This window comes from Ceratotherium simum, chromosome 12, assembly GCF_057802395.1.
Source record: "Ceratotherium simum simum isolate JZ-2026a chromosome 12, ASM5780239v1, whole genome shotgun sequence".
NCBI classification, from domain to species: Eukaryota; Metazoa; Chordata; class Mammalia; order Perissodactyla; family Rhinocerotidae; genus Ceratotherium; species Ceratotherium simum.
This window is the reverse complement of record NC_141911.1, coordinates 58,436,745-58,451,437: the sequence shown is the minus strand read 5'-3', so window position 1 is coordinate 58,451,437 and position 14,693 is coordinate 58,436,745.

The following is a 14,693-nucleotide window of genomic DNA, read 5'->3' as shown; positions in this document are numbered from 1 at the left end:
TAGATTTCGTCGTTGGCTCCAACTCTCTGCCCCTTCCTGTGTCCATGTCTTTTTCCATAGACCTTGCAATTCTTCCCACTAAAGGAGCAGAATATATTTCCCCACCCCTTGACTTGGGGTTTGGCCATGTGACTTGTCGTGGGCAATAGAATGAAACGGAAATGACAATGTACTTTTATGAGCCTGGGCCTTAAGAGGCCTTGAATATTGCCTCTCACAAACATTCGAGTTATACAGTTTTTATTTTAAGCCACTGAATTTTGGGATGGAGTTTATAATGCACTAAAAGCTAACAGATACAATCATTTTTCTATTAAAGTGAAGAAATGTAGAAAAAAATGCTATTATTTCTAGAATAATTTCCCCTTGGATTGCATTTGCCAGCTTAATAAGTAATTAAATTCATTTCTATTTGTATTATTTGCTGAAATATATCTATTTCCTGGCATAGTCTAAGAAGAAAATGTATCTACACTTTCATTCTGTAGAACTCTGGGAGGACCATCCAGTCATCACTGACAAAGCATACTCCTACGTATACCATAGTGCAGGGAGTATGCACAGTTCATTTGAAAAGCAGCTAAATCTGCTTGACGTGTTGCAGTCCAGAACTTCAGTATGAGTGCCTTACTTAGAACTCAGAGCACCCTTCCCCATAGAAACATATTACAGTTGGCCCTCCCCAACCGCGGGTTCCTCATGCTAGGAATCAACCAACTGTGGATGGAAAGGCCTATGATGGTTGCATCAGTCCTGAACATGTACAGCCTTTTTTTTTCTTATCATTATTCCCTAAACAATACAGTATGACAACTATTTATGCAGCAGTTACACTGTATTAATTATTATAAATAATCTAGAGATGATTTAAAGTATACGGGAGGATGTGTGTATGTTAAATGCAAACACTATGTCATTTTATATAAGAAACTTGAGCATCTGTGGATTTTTGTATCCTTGGAGGTCCTGGAACCAATCCCCTGTGGTTACCAAGGGATGACTTATAATGTTCCCAGGCAAACACACAAAAGCCCGTTTAGCCCCACATATAACTGAGTGATATGAGTAATGCCATGGCACACAAGGGGAGAACATTTATCTCCCCTTCTCATATTTCCTTCTCTCTTTATGGCCCCCTCTCCTTGCTTGGTCTTTCCAAAGGAAGAGGAGTGGCTGATTGGTTAAAGCCTGCCATTTATGGGTCCTCCTTTCCTGAGTGAGCAGGATCACTGTATTGAAAGGCCATGAGGACATGCCAGCTGCTGTCTCTTGGCCGTGTCGTCCTCCCACACAACTGTTTGGCTTCGTGGTCTTCGAGTCTGCTCTGTCTCACACACACACTCTCTCCTTCTCCTTCCCAGACATATCTGAGCCTGCAGTTCCCATGTCTCAGGTCTAAGATGTGTTCTCCATCACAGAGTACCAAAAATCTTTGAATCAGAACATTTAAAAAGTGTCTGTGCAGGTTAAGAAATCAGTGCTTAATTTCTCTCATTTGCTGGTGATCCTTGCTGGCTATGTCATCAGTCAGAATGCTAGGGTGACCAGGGGAAACTGCCATTTAGAACTCCTAAGGCCCAACCCCTCTTGTTCATTATTCCCATGGGACAGTTCTTTCTGTGTCCCAACTGAAGAGGCTGGGGCACATCTCGAATGCAACCTCCTGTCACGTCTTGAGGGGAGACCCTCTCATTTCACAATGACTCATCTTTTGGAAGAATCTCTGGTTCTTTCATGGAGGAGTAGTGGTCACATCTTGTTAGAAGAGGGACATAAAAGTTGATTTTGGAAAAACTAAGTGAGGGAGGAGAAAGTATGTGTGTTCCATTTTTTTAAATTGCATAAAAATGCACTAATGTATTCTTCTCAGTTCAGAGCTCAGAACTCTAACCTTAGCTTCACCTGATAGAAACTTATTCTAACACAAACTCGCAACATCATTTTCTGGGAGAATTCTGGCATTCTTCAAAAAATCACTATTTTAACTAACATTACTCTTTTATTCAGTTAAAACTTAATTAATTTTGTCTGATTTAAAAAAAATCCAATTATCTAGTACAGACTTGTGATCTTTCTATTTATAACTAGAATTTTCTTCTTAAATTCATTCTGAAAGCCATTTCTCTCCATTGTCTGTGTCTCGTAAGAGCTTCATGTGCTAAAAAAAAAAATCACACACATTATCATTTAACTATTTTCCCTATGAGTTTTATGGCCAGTAAAACATATTATTGATAATCATATATTTTAACTATAAAAATTTAGTAACATTTTTAAAACTGAGATTTTCCAGCCTCCCTTTAATATAGCTCGTTATTTAAAAACGAGTTTAAATCTATGTATTATGTCTTACATGCAGTTCGAATACTTGTTAAGGCCATTGTGAGGCCTCACCTCTAGATAACAGAGGACTTGAGCCAAGGGCTTAAAGACGAAGTGAGGCTACCTTGTGAATCAACCCTGAGTACCTACCAAAAACACTTTAAAAACTCACCGGAGGGCCGGCCCAGTGGCATAGTGGTTAACTTCGCATGCTCCGTTTCGGTGGCCCAGGGTTCACAGTTTCAGGTCCCGGACGTGGACCTATGCACCTCTCATCAAGTCATGCTGTGGCAGCATCCCATATACAAAATAGAGGAGGATGGGCACAGATGTTAGCTCAAGGCCAATCTTCCTCAACAAAAAAAAAAAAAAGAAAACTCTCAGGAATGCCATATTCTTACACACTGTTGAGTAGCTCAGGATTAACACTCACAAAAGCTGGGCCAATGGAAGCCACCACCCCTCACCAGGTCAGTGGCTCTTCTCTGTGTAGGTAGAGAAGGGAGACTGGTGCAGTGGGCGGCCGACTTCTTCTGTGTGGAAGAAGCTCATCTGCTCTGCTGTGGGAGAGCATGAACATTCTGAGACAAGCAGGGACAAGAGAGGGAAACAGAAAGCTCTGGCAAAATTTGATTCTGGCTCCATGTACCCAAGGTCCAGATACATTCCTGCACCTCCTACAGTTATATGAGTGACTCAATTCTCTTTGAAACAAATCAAAATACTCCTCTCTTTGAATTACAGCTAGGTATAAAAGTGATGCTCATTGGCCATATCATATATTTTTTTCAAAACTCTAAGATCTTTTTTATATAGGGAGTAGAAATTAAGGTTGTGGCCATCAAAAGTCAAACAGCTTGACATATAGAAATGTTCAGGTTTTCCTTTGAAGGTTGTAACAATCTTAAACCTAAGTCTTTTCACGTGTATTATGTATATTGGCTAACAGTATGGCATAGACACGTTCCCTCCTTCCTTCAAAGAGGGAGGCATTATAGAGATTTCTTGATTTTCTGTGCCAAAGATAATGATAGATTATCCAAAAAAAATTTATGTAAGTTTGGGAGAAATGCTCTAAAAAGTCAGTCTTTGAGATCAAGTAATAAAGATCTAAGGCAGGAAGAACTGGAAAGCTGTTCAACTGTCCTATGTTGACTCCTGCTCAGAGAACTCTCTTTTTCCCCAGATAATGCAGGCAATCTGCATTGCACTATTTGGACAGGTATTTATTGGTTCGTTGCTCAGAGAGCCACATGTACATATGAGATTACTCATAACTGGTTGCATGTATTAATTTTTAAGTATTTTTCCAGTTCCTGCTGGGTTAGAGAGGCATCCTGTTAACAGCGGAAAGAACAAGGAATGGATACACTGACAGACATGGAAAGATGGAGCGAGGGACAGCGAAGGGGAAATGGATTCATTATGATACACAAATGTAAAATTTCCTAGCTAAGAACAACGCAACATTAAACGAAATATATGTAAAGATATTGTTGGGTACATTTCCATTAATTTTTCAAAGGTCTTGACCTCCTAAAGAAAAATTTCTGACTAAAAGGGGTTTTCCTCACCACTCAGTTCCTTCTTCTACTGGGTCCTACAGCGAAACAATGATCCTATATTTGGCCCTTCAGACAGTTGCCACAGAAATGAGAGCGGCAAACACTTTCAGCTTTCTGGCTTCACTGTGGGATCCAGCATAGAACATGATTAAGCTGTCAGAGAACCTCCCTAAGTAAAGTTTTACCTGATAAGTAAGAGTTTCCAGAAAAATGGTGACACATACGGGAAGGAAAATAGATTGTTTAACTCACTCTGAAAAATCCCTTTTGATTCACAGAATGTCTACATGATTGAAACACAAGAAACCATGTCTTTCTCTAATCAGACTCTTCTCAATTCACAGACAAGTACCTCAGGGGGCAAATAAAACCTCCCCATCTTTGCATGAGAAGGTATCACATTAACAAAAGGAAAATAGGGCTCGTGAGTGCTGAAGAAATGAGAAAGCAAAATGCTAAATTAGAGGAGAGAGGGTGACAGAGTGAATGAGAGGGAGGGGATCAAATGCCTTTTAAACCACTTTGAAGGAAAATCAAATATCCTATTAGGAAAAAGAGAAATCACTGTGGATGTCAAAGAACACTGGCTTTTCACAACTGGAACCAGAGATGATTCGTAGCTTGAGGGGCTCTACTGCAATGGACTAGAAACTTGATTTGCATCATTTGTTCCCAGCAAACAAGACCTGGCTTCTCTGGAGATAAACTCTAGCTATCACTTTGAATCCATTAAGTAGTTCTACTCCACATCAGTGACCCCTGATGAACCGCTATTGGATTGAGTAAGGTCAGTGTTTTTCATATTGGGATTAGAGAATAGAACAGACCACTCCGCGTGGTACCATGGCTGCAAATGAAAGAACTGATTAGCAGAAGCCAATATTTAGACAGCTACTTGGAAGAAGACTTTCCAGATATTGGTGGAATAGGAAAAAGAAGTTATAATTCGAAAATATTGTACCATCTATCTTCCATTTGGGATTTTTAAGTTCTTTTAGTTAAAAATATCCCGTCATCTGTATACTTGCTGGTGGGTGTCTAAATTATTGCAACGGCTTTGGAGAACGATTTGGAAATATCTAGAAAAGTTGAAGATGCAGATTCCATATGACCCAGCAATTTTACTATGAGGCGGCTGCTACAGACTGAATTGTGTCCCCCAAAATTCGTATGTTGAAGCCCTAACCCCCATGTGACTGTATCTGGAGATAGGATCTTTAGTAGGTAATTAAAGTTAAATGAAGTCATACGGGTGGGGCCCTAAACTGATAAGATAAGAAGATCTCTCTCTCTCTCTTTCTCTCTCTCTCCCTCTCTCTGCCATGTGAGGACATAGCTAGAAGGTGATTGTCTATAAGCCAGGAAGAGAGCTCTCACCAGAGCCCGACCATGCTGGGACCCTGATCTGGGACTTTCAGCCTCTAGAACTGTGGAAAATAAATTTCTGTTGTTTAAACCACCAAATCTATGGTATTTTGTTATGGCAGCCCGAGCTAAGACAGTGACTATCTTAGAAAAGCTCTTATGCCTGTGCATGAAGGAAATGTAAGGATGCTCATTATAGTGTTGTCCCTAGTAGTAAAAATATGGAAACAATCTAACTTCCCATAGAGAAATAAATACATAAAGTTCTTGTTCACATAACAGAATTCTATAGAGCAGTTGAAATGAATAAACAATATCAACATTTATCAATGTAAGTAAATCTCAAAAATATAACGTCAAGTAGAAAATCAAGCTGTAAAATATATTTATACATGCTTTCGTGTAAATTTTGAAACACCCAAAACAATAGTTTACAATTTTAGGGGTACATACTTGTATAGTAAAAGTACAAACGTATGCTGGAAATGATACACATCAACTACTTCTGAAAAGGGAGGGGGAAATGATAGCGGAGGCAAGGGAGTGACTTTTGCTATATCTGTACTGTTTTATTTCTTAATGAGAAATGAGATTTGTGCCAATTTCAGCAAATTGTTCACATCTTTTAAATCAGTGTGGTAAATTCATGGTGCCTGTTACACATTATTTTCCATAGGTTTCACATATTTCGTAAATGAAAGATGTTTTCCCTTATCATTTGAGTTCTCAGCAGTATAATAGTACCTTTCAGACAATAAGTTTTCTTATCCAACTTTTCTGTATGCTGCAAGAGAAAGCCCAGAGAAATTAGGTGACCCGGCCAAAGTGTCCAATCTGGTTAAATGATGACTTGAGGATTGGAAACCAGTTGTCTGTCTTTTTCCATAGAGCACTCTGTATGTCTGTTAATTACGTGTTATAGAGACAATGACACCACATTTATCGTCTAAGCCAGAAATAATCCAGATCCTGTCCAACTGTGGAAGAGCACATTTGAACCCATTAGACCTTTCCTGTCCCCTAAATCCTACTCCACGGGTGACGTGTTCCTTATTTTGCTTACTCACAGGCATCAGCCCTACTTAGGAGAGTTCAGACATTCCACTTTTGAAAAAAAGGATATAAGGAAACAAGACTACTAATCTGGAAATTTCCTGAAACAATTGAGAAGTTGGCAGAAGCTTTAAAATGGAGGTTTTACTAATTATAATTAATTTGGGCTAAAAGATTTTAATTAGGACATTTATATTGTTTGTAACATAGATTTTTATTACTGTTCAATGTAGATTTTACAGCATGAGAACTAGTAGTTACTTATACTGAATTTCCAAATTAATCCAAATAACTGAATTTCTGAAAAATGGATGACATGAAGGATCTCATGATATAATATTGAAACAATGGGTAGGAAATATTCAGGGAGATTAAGAATAAATTTTGTTTCTGCAACACCTAACACATCCAGACAAAAATAAGCATTGTTTAACACATGCTCTTTATCACATTTAATATAGTTGGGGCAAGGAATTTTGGCTGCATTAATTACGTAGTATCAACCCACTTCAGACACCTGACGGAATTCTCTAACCTACATTTCGTGAAAAATAAATAAAAAGGACTTGAAAGAGAAAGACTGAACTTATTTTGAGAAATAATGACTAAATATGCAACTCACTCATAATTTCATACTACAAATTTACCAAAAATACATAGTCGGGGGGAGGTGATATTATTCACACACAATAGCTGGCACGCACACACACATGCACGCACACACACACTACACGCTTAGCCAGCCGTAGGTAGGAAAATGGTCTCAATTCTTGGTCAGATTAAATTGCTGTCTTTTCTCATTATCTGGGTTTTGCTGATTCTCTACTGTGTCCCAAAGTATTCTCATCTGTTGCCTGCATCATCAGAGGCCGAATCTCTACTTGAAAACAAAAAAAAGGCTCAACCGCCTGCTTATCTGACTGTTCAAAATTCATTTTAAATCCTATCTTGATAAGTAGTATTCCTAAAATGTTCTCTCCTTTCAACATGCTTGGTGAAATGTTTGTGTGCCCTGTGTCTTCTGGCCAGATGCCTCGGTGATGTTCCCCTGCTGGGCTGATGGAAGCGATGTCTTAACTCTCCTCCTCTGCGTGGGGAAGAGTGCTGTTTTGATTGGGTTAGCAGTGAAAACATGAGAGCCATGACACGTCTTGCATCCCACCATTAAAGGCTCCCTAGCGCGTGGAAGTTCAGGGGTGTTATAGTAAGTCTGAGCATGAGGTTGCTACTCACATCTATAGGTTTTTACTTTATTTTTGTATGGTTTGATATTTGATTTATCCACAGTATATTTCCAAGAGAAATAAAAGGTACTTAAATATTTCTCATAAAAAGACAGAAAAAAATAGTGCAATACAGTGCACCTATATGCTTTTTCATCCCCTTAAAATTAACTTAAAGGACCTTATTCCAGAACACAATTTATTTTGACTATGGGTGTTCCTTTGTATATGTCAGTTTTTCCAAAATTGAGTTCTATAGAACTGTGTTAACTCTCTTGTTCAGCGTGAAGGAAAAAAAGGGTTCAGTTTTCAAGTAAACTGGTATATTTGGAGTTAGAACAGATTTAAAAAGATTCATTTTTGAAGGCCTCAGAGCCTATGTGTGACTATCCGTTATACAACAGAAGAGATGCTAAAGTATACACTAGGGCAACACCCTTCCTTCCTTTTTGGTGTTGTATTGTAGAATTCTTATTAGTATCACTTGGACACAGTATTTATTCATATTTAGGCGGATTATATAAATTTGGACATATATTTCTAATATATTTTATATTAGCTTCCTAATCTAGTTTTAAATGCACTTGAATGTTTTAGTTCTTTTTATTTAATTTATAAAATTTATGCTCATGAAAATTCAAACCATACGTAGGTATGGAGAATAAAAAGCAAAACATCTTCACCCTCTCCCAGATCACACTCTCCTCCCCAAGAAGTAACCATTATCAATAGTTTAGTGAGTCTCATTTTAGTCATTTTTGTATAAAACAATTGAATTCCTACCTCATATAGTCAGAAGGAAATGTCCAACATCTTCAAAACTGGGTTGGAGAAAAAAAATCAAATAATGTATTTTCCCCTGATAATTCCATGGCTTACATTTTGAATGGTGTCAGATTTGGTTTTAAGTGAAACTCTTGACTTTTCATTAACATAAGTAATTAGTTACCAAGGAAGTGAGATAAAGAATACAATTTCTGTAAAATTTTCCCCAAATTGTGCTAGATAAAGTACATCTTTAACTATGATCTTTCTTGAAATCCTTCACTAATTTATGTCAAACTATCAAAATAAGCATAAATCAAACCACACCTTCACTCACCAAACTGAGACAAGACCTCAACGCCCTCTAGTGGGGTGACGTCCATGCTCCGTCATGTGTCACCAACCCCAGGTTCCAGGGGGTAAGATGAAGTGAAGAGCACCTAGTCTTAGCATTGTACTTGCCTCTTTCATTCATTTAACAAGTATTTAAACTCGTACTTAAAGTTTTCTGATTAAAATGAACCACCACCAAGAAAGCAAGGGAAAATTATTTGGGGGGGGAATGCCAGCAGATAAAATATCAAGTAGTAACTTTTATCACTGTAATCAGTCTCTGACCTTCCGAGTTATCTGCTTGTCTTGAGTGCCTACTCTTAGCCACATCATGACACTCTACCATTGAATTTACAAAGACTTGAACCTGTTCTTTCATTTAAAAAGAGAAAAAAGATTGGTCTTTTTCCTTGCTTTCACTTCTCCGTATTTATCAGTTTCCTTGACTATTACTTCACTCACTTTTCTGAACAACAGAAAAAAGTGTTCAGTAACCACTGATGTCACCTATCTGCTTTTATCCCTCTGAGAATATGGGCTATCAGCCTCCTCACTTACAAGATAACCCTGCTCCAAGGGATGATGGGCGCAGCATTGTTAAGAGCCAAAGGCCTGCCTCAAAGCCCAGATGAGCCATTTACTGTCCATGTGATGTTGAGCTAGTCACTCAGACCCTCTGTATCTCAGTTTCCTCATCTGTAAAGTCAGAATGATGATAATAGTGTCCAGTAGGACTTAAGAAAATCCGTGTAAACGAGGTAGAACAGTGCCCAAAGCAGGGTAAGCACTCACTTAATATTACTATTTCATCCGAGTCCTGTGAATAAAAATAAGACAGCATGAAGGAAAGATTTGAATCCAATCTCTTTTTTGAAAACCAGATGCAGCTCTTCGTTAGTCAGGCCCTCGCCACCTCTTGTTTAAGCGAGTGCAGGAGCCTCCTGGCCTTTCAGCCAGCGGTCTCTCCACATTCCAGTCCACTGTCGTCAGTCAGATTTATTTTCCTAAAGATAATGTTGACATTTCTGGTTCAGGATATGATGAACTAATCTTCTTGTTGAAAACAACTAGAAAAACTAATATATGAAACAACTGTGTGAAGGAACTGGAAAGCACCCAATTCACGCAGGATTGGAAACGAAAAGTTACAATCCTGACAGAAGAGAAGCACTGGTGGGGAGCTCCACACGCACCATGACTTCTCCCTGAGAGAATTTTCCAATTCATGAAATAGGGGAAATAGGCCCCCAAGCAGAAAGGTAGGAATCTTACTGGGCTGAGGAGAAACAGGTTGGAATTTGGGGCTGCCAAAGTGTCTAGGACTTGAGAGGAAAAATTATAGAGAGCAAGGATTCAAGGGGAAGAGAAATGAAAAAAATTGTCTACACCTCCCTCCCCCCATTACTGGCTAACTCCTTAGTTACACATGCCCTGGGTGAGACTCAAAAAAAGCCAGCAGAAAACAGCATCTGAGAGAACAAAGAGCTGAGCCAAAGTTTAATCAAATAGCTGTGCAACACCACAAAGATTGAAATTTAAGTTCAAGCCCAGACAAGATGAAAAGGGTCACTGGGATATCGGTAAATATCCTGGGCTTTCAGTCAAAACACAGAAGTATTATATCCTGGGAGTAAGGGCAAACTCAAAATAGAAAAACTGTAATAATGACTAAAGCCATCTCGCAAAAGAATCAAAATGATCCTCCTGTATTTTATATACCATCTGGAAGAAAACACCCTTCTGTGGAGAAAAATAACATCATTTATAGCCTCTCCAAGTTTTCATCTACAATATCTGGCAAAAAAAAAAAAAAGGACCAAATAACTAAAAGCCACAACTTAAAAGAACAATAAAAATGGACCTAGAGATAATTAAAATATTGAAGTAATCAGACAGAGATTTTAAAATAAAGATAATAAATATGTTTAATAAGACTGAGGAAAGTATGGAGAATTTCAACAGAGAGCTAGAATCTATTAGATATGGTAAAGCAGAGAACTTCTAGTAAACTTGAAAACAAGTTAGTAGACTCTAGTTTGAAGCACAGAGAGAAAAAGTGTTAGAAAATACAAAAAAGGGTGTGAGAGATATATGAAGAGTAGTGATGAAGTCTAACATGCATGTAATTGGGGTCCTAGAAATGGAGAGGAAGATGATGGTTCAGAAACAACATTTGAAGAAATACTGGCTAAAAATGTTTCAAAGTTGATCAAAGACATCAAACCACAGAATCAAGACACTCTATGAACCTCATGTAGAATACTAAAAGTATAAAGAAACCACACCTGCGGACATCATAGTTAAGCAGCTAATAACCAAGACAAATAGAAAAATCTTAAAAGCACTCAGAGAGAAAAAAGAACACCACACATTACCTTCAAAGAAGCAACAGTAAAACTAGAGTCTTAGTTTTCAGAAATTATGGAAATCAGAACATAAAGGAATAGCATTAAAATGCCAAAGGAAAAAAAAAAAACCTTCCTACCTCTCACCTAGAATGCTATACACAGTAAAAATATTAATCAAAAAAAGAAGGCAAAAATTAATGCCTTTTTAGACAAATAAAAGCTGAGAGAATTTGTCACCAGTAGATCTTCACCATGACAAATACCAAAGAGTTATTCAGCCTGAAGAAAATGATCCCAGATGGACCCACAGGCTTGCATAAAGAAGTGAAGAGCACCAGAAAGGGCATGTGGGTAATCTTAAATGAATATAGACTGGTTTATGAAAGACAAAAAAAATAATAATATCTTGTAGGGATTTGAATATATAAAAGGAAGCAAAATATATGACAATAGCACAATAGATGAGAGAAATAAATGGAGTTAAACTATTGTAAAATTCTTCTATTTGGGAGGAATTGGTAAAAGAAGCAATTAAAGGTAAACTGTAATAAGTCTAAGATGCATGTTGTATTCTATTGTTGCCTAACAAACCACCTCAAAATTTACTGGTTTAGAACAATCACCACATTTATTTCGCTTACAAATCTGCAATTTAGGCGAGGCTCAGTGAGGACATCTTGTGTCTACTCAGCATCAGCTAGGGTGGCTCCAAGGCTGGATGTGCTGGAACCATCTGAAGGCTTGCTAACCTCTGTCTGGTGGTTGATGCTAGCTGCTGGCTGGAACCTCTCTGGGGCTATGCCCAGAACACCTACGTGTGGTCGTTCCGTGTGGCTGCCTAACATAGCATGGTGGCTGGGTTCCAAGGTTGGGTGCTCAGAAAGAGAGCCAGGCAGAAGCTATACCACCTTTTCTAACCTATCATCAGAAGTCATGCAGTCTCACTTCCCCTACATTCTATTGGTTAGAAGCAAGTTACTAAGGACAACCCATATTCAAAGGGAGGGAAACTAAGACTCTTCCTGTTGATAGGAAGAATGTCAAAGAATTTGTGGACATGTTTTAAAAGCAGAAGAATAAGTTTCAACAATTTTCAAATAATTGTTATTATACAGATGACATTAACAACAATGCAATTCAGTTATAAATCATTGTCAAGAAGAGCATTTAAAAATTCCTCTCATGTCTGGAAAATAAAGAACACACATGTATTAATAACCCAGTGGTCAAATGATAAGTCAAAGAAAATTAAAAACTACTTAGGATGAAATCACAGTAAACCTACTGCATATTAAAACATATATTTAGAGGGGATATTTTGAGGAAAAATTTTACCCTTAGTAAAAAGAAAAGAAAAAAGGCTGAACATTCGTAAGACAAAGAACCAAATTTAAAAGTAAAAAACAAAACAATAAACAGAAAGAAAGAGGGAGGAAATAATAAAGATAAAACTAAAATTAATGAGATAGAAAACAAAGATACAATAGAGAGGATAAACACAGTCAAAAGTTTGTTGTTTAAAAATTCTAATAAAACTGACAAACCTCAAGCAAGAATGATAAAGGAAAAAATAGGACATAAATAAACAGAGCTCATATTGAAAAAGGGGACATAACTAAGATGCAACGGAGATATATTTGGTTGAAAACGTTTTTATATCTACTACAAACATAGTTTCTTTCCAGTATTGACTCTGATGATTAATAAGGAGTGGAAAACAAATGAAGGTCCACTAGATCCTCTTGCACTTGAATGCTTGGCAGCCCTTTCTAGTATTTCAGTGTGTTGGCTGATCAACTTCCTTCACCCCAGGACTCTCTCCATGTTACCAGTGTAAATGACACAAAATCATGATGCCTAACAATGTGGACATGAATGTTTTTTAAAAATTTTTTATTGAAGTATAACACTCAAATAAATGCACAAGCCAAATAAACATCTCACTGGATTAAGACAATGTAAACAATTATGTAATTACTATACAAGCCAAGATATATGAAGTAGCCAACACTTTAGAAATCCCCAAGAAGCCCCCTCCTAACCACTACTTCCTCCCTCTTCCCCAAAGGTAATCACTAATGTGATGATCAGAATTAGACTAGAGTCTAGTAGGAGTAATATGGTTATTGTGAGAATAAATACCGTTAAAAGATGGGATCATTGCCATCTTACTGTTACATAGTTTGAACATCTGTAGAAATCATCTCATGAAGTAAACTTTGGCAGATTTGAAGGCTAAACAATAATCAAAATCAAAAGACAAATAACAAGAAAATGCATGCAACACATATGACAAAGATTAATTTCCTTTATATATAAAGATCCCCTATAAATCAATAAATTTTTAAACTCCAATAGAAAAATAGGCAGAGGACATGGATAGGCAACACACAGAAAAGAAAAAATAGATCTTAAACATGAAAAGACATTCAATGCCTCTCATAAGAGAAATGCACATTAAAATTACAATGAGATATGACTTGCAACTTGTCAGATTGGCAGAAATCAAAAAGTTTGGTAATACTTTGTCAAAGAATGGGTATTTTCATATACTGTTGGGAACATAATTTGGCAGAAATCTTTTTAGAAGACAATTATCAAAATAAAAAAAATGTTTAAATTAAACTGCATGTAGCTTTTGACCCAACCATTTCACTTTTGACCCAACAATTTCACTTATAAGAATTAATTCTACAGATATACTCACATCTATACAAAGACATATGTATAAGGATATTAATTTAAGCAAAAGATTAGAAATAAACTAAATGTCCACCTATAGAAGACTGTCAAATAAAATATAATCTATACAATGGAATGTTATATAGCCATTATGAGTCATTTTATTTGTATTGTTCTAGTACTGTCTCTGAAAAATATTAAATGAAAAAATTAATATATACAATGTATGTAGTATGCCATCATTTGTGGAGAAAAATCTGTTCTATATACATGTGCATATGTATATGCATTTTATGCAATGATTCATAAGAAACTGGTAAAAATAATTGTCTACTGGGAGAACTGGGGCTTGACTGGGAAAGAGACTTTTATTTAGAACTCTTTGAACTTGTTCAAGTGTATTAAGTATATTACCCACTTAAAATATAAATATTTTAAAAACTTAACGGCTAAAATCTTAACACACGAAGCATGTTTAGTAGGTATATTTTTCTTTAGTCTAGAAGGAAATGCTACATAATTAGGAATTAAAGATACTGTGGAATGCTTACGAATGTTCATGAGCATATGCCATTCTAGCTTCAACCAAATAACGAAAAGCTCTCTTGTGTTGACAAAACAAAAAACTTCAGTCTTCATTTAAGATGAGCTAAAAATGAACCAGGTAAGGCAATGGAAGTTACATTACTTGGGTTTAGGAAGAGTTTGTGTCCAGCAAGCAGCATCTGTTGCCAATTATCAGGAGCAGAAGTCTGAGCGTTTCTGCCCACTGCATCTTGGTATCAGAGTTGCCAAGGAAAACACAATGCAGTTAAGTACCCGGTGGAACAATGCTTTACTCACACAGAGGAGACAGAGCAAGATCAGCTTCAGTAGTGAGTGTCGGTTTCCCATGGCAGCAGGTCCCTCCCAGAAGCCAACACAGGGCAGCTGGCCTGTAAACACCCCTCTTGTTGCACAGCAGAAGACCCCATCCCCACCCTGAAGTGGACAGATCTAGCAGTGGGGTTGGCCAGGTGCCATATGACATACATGCT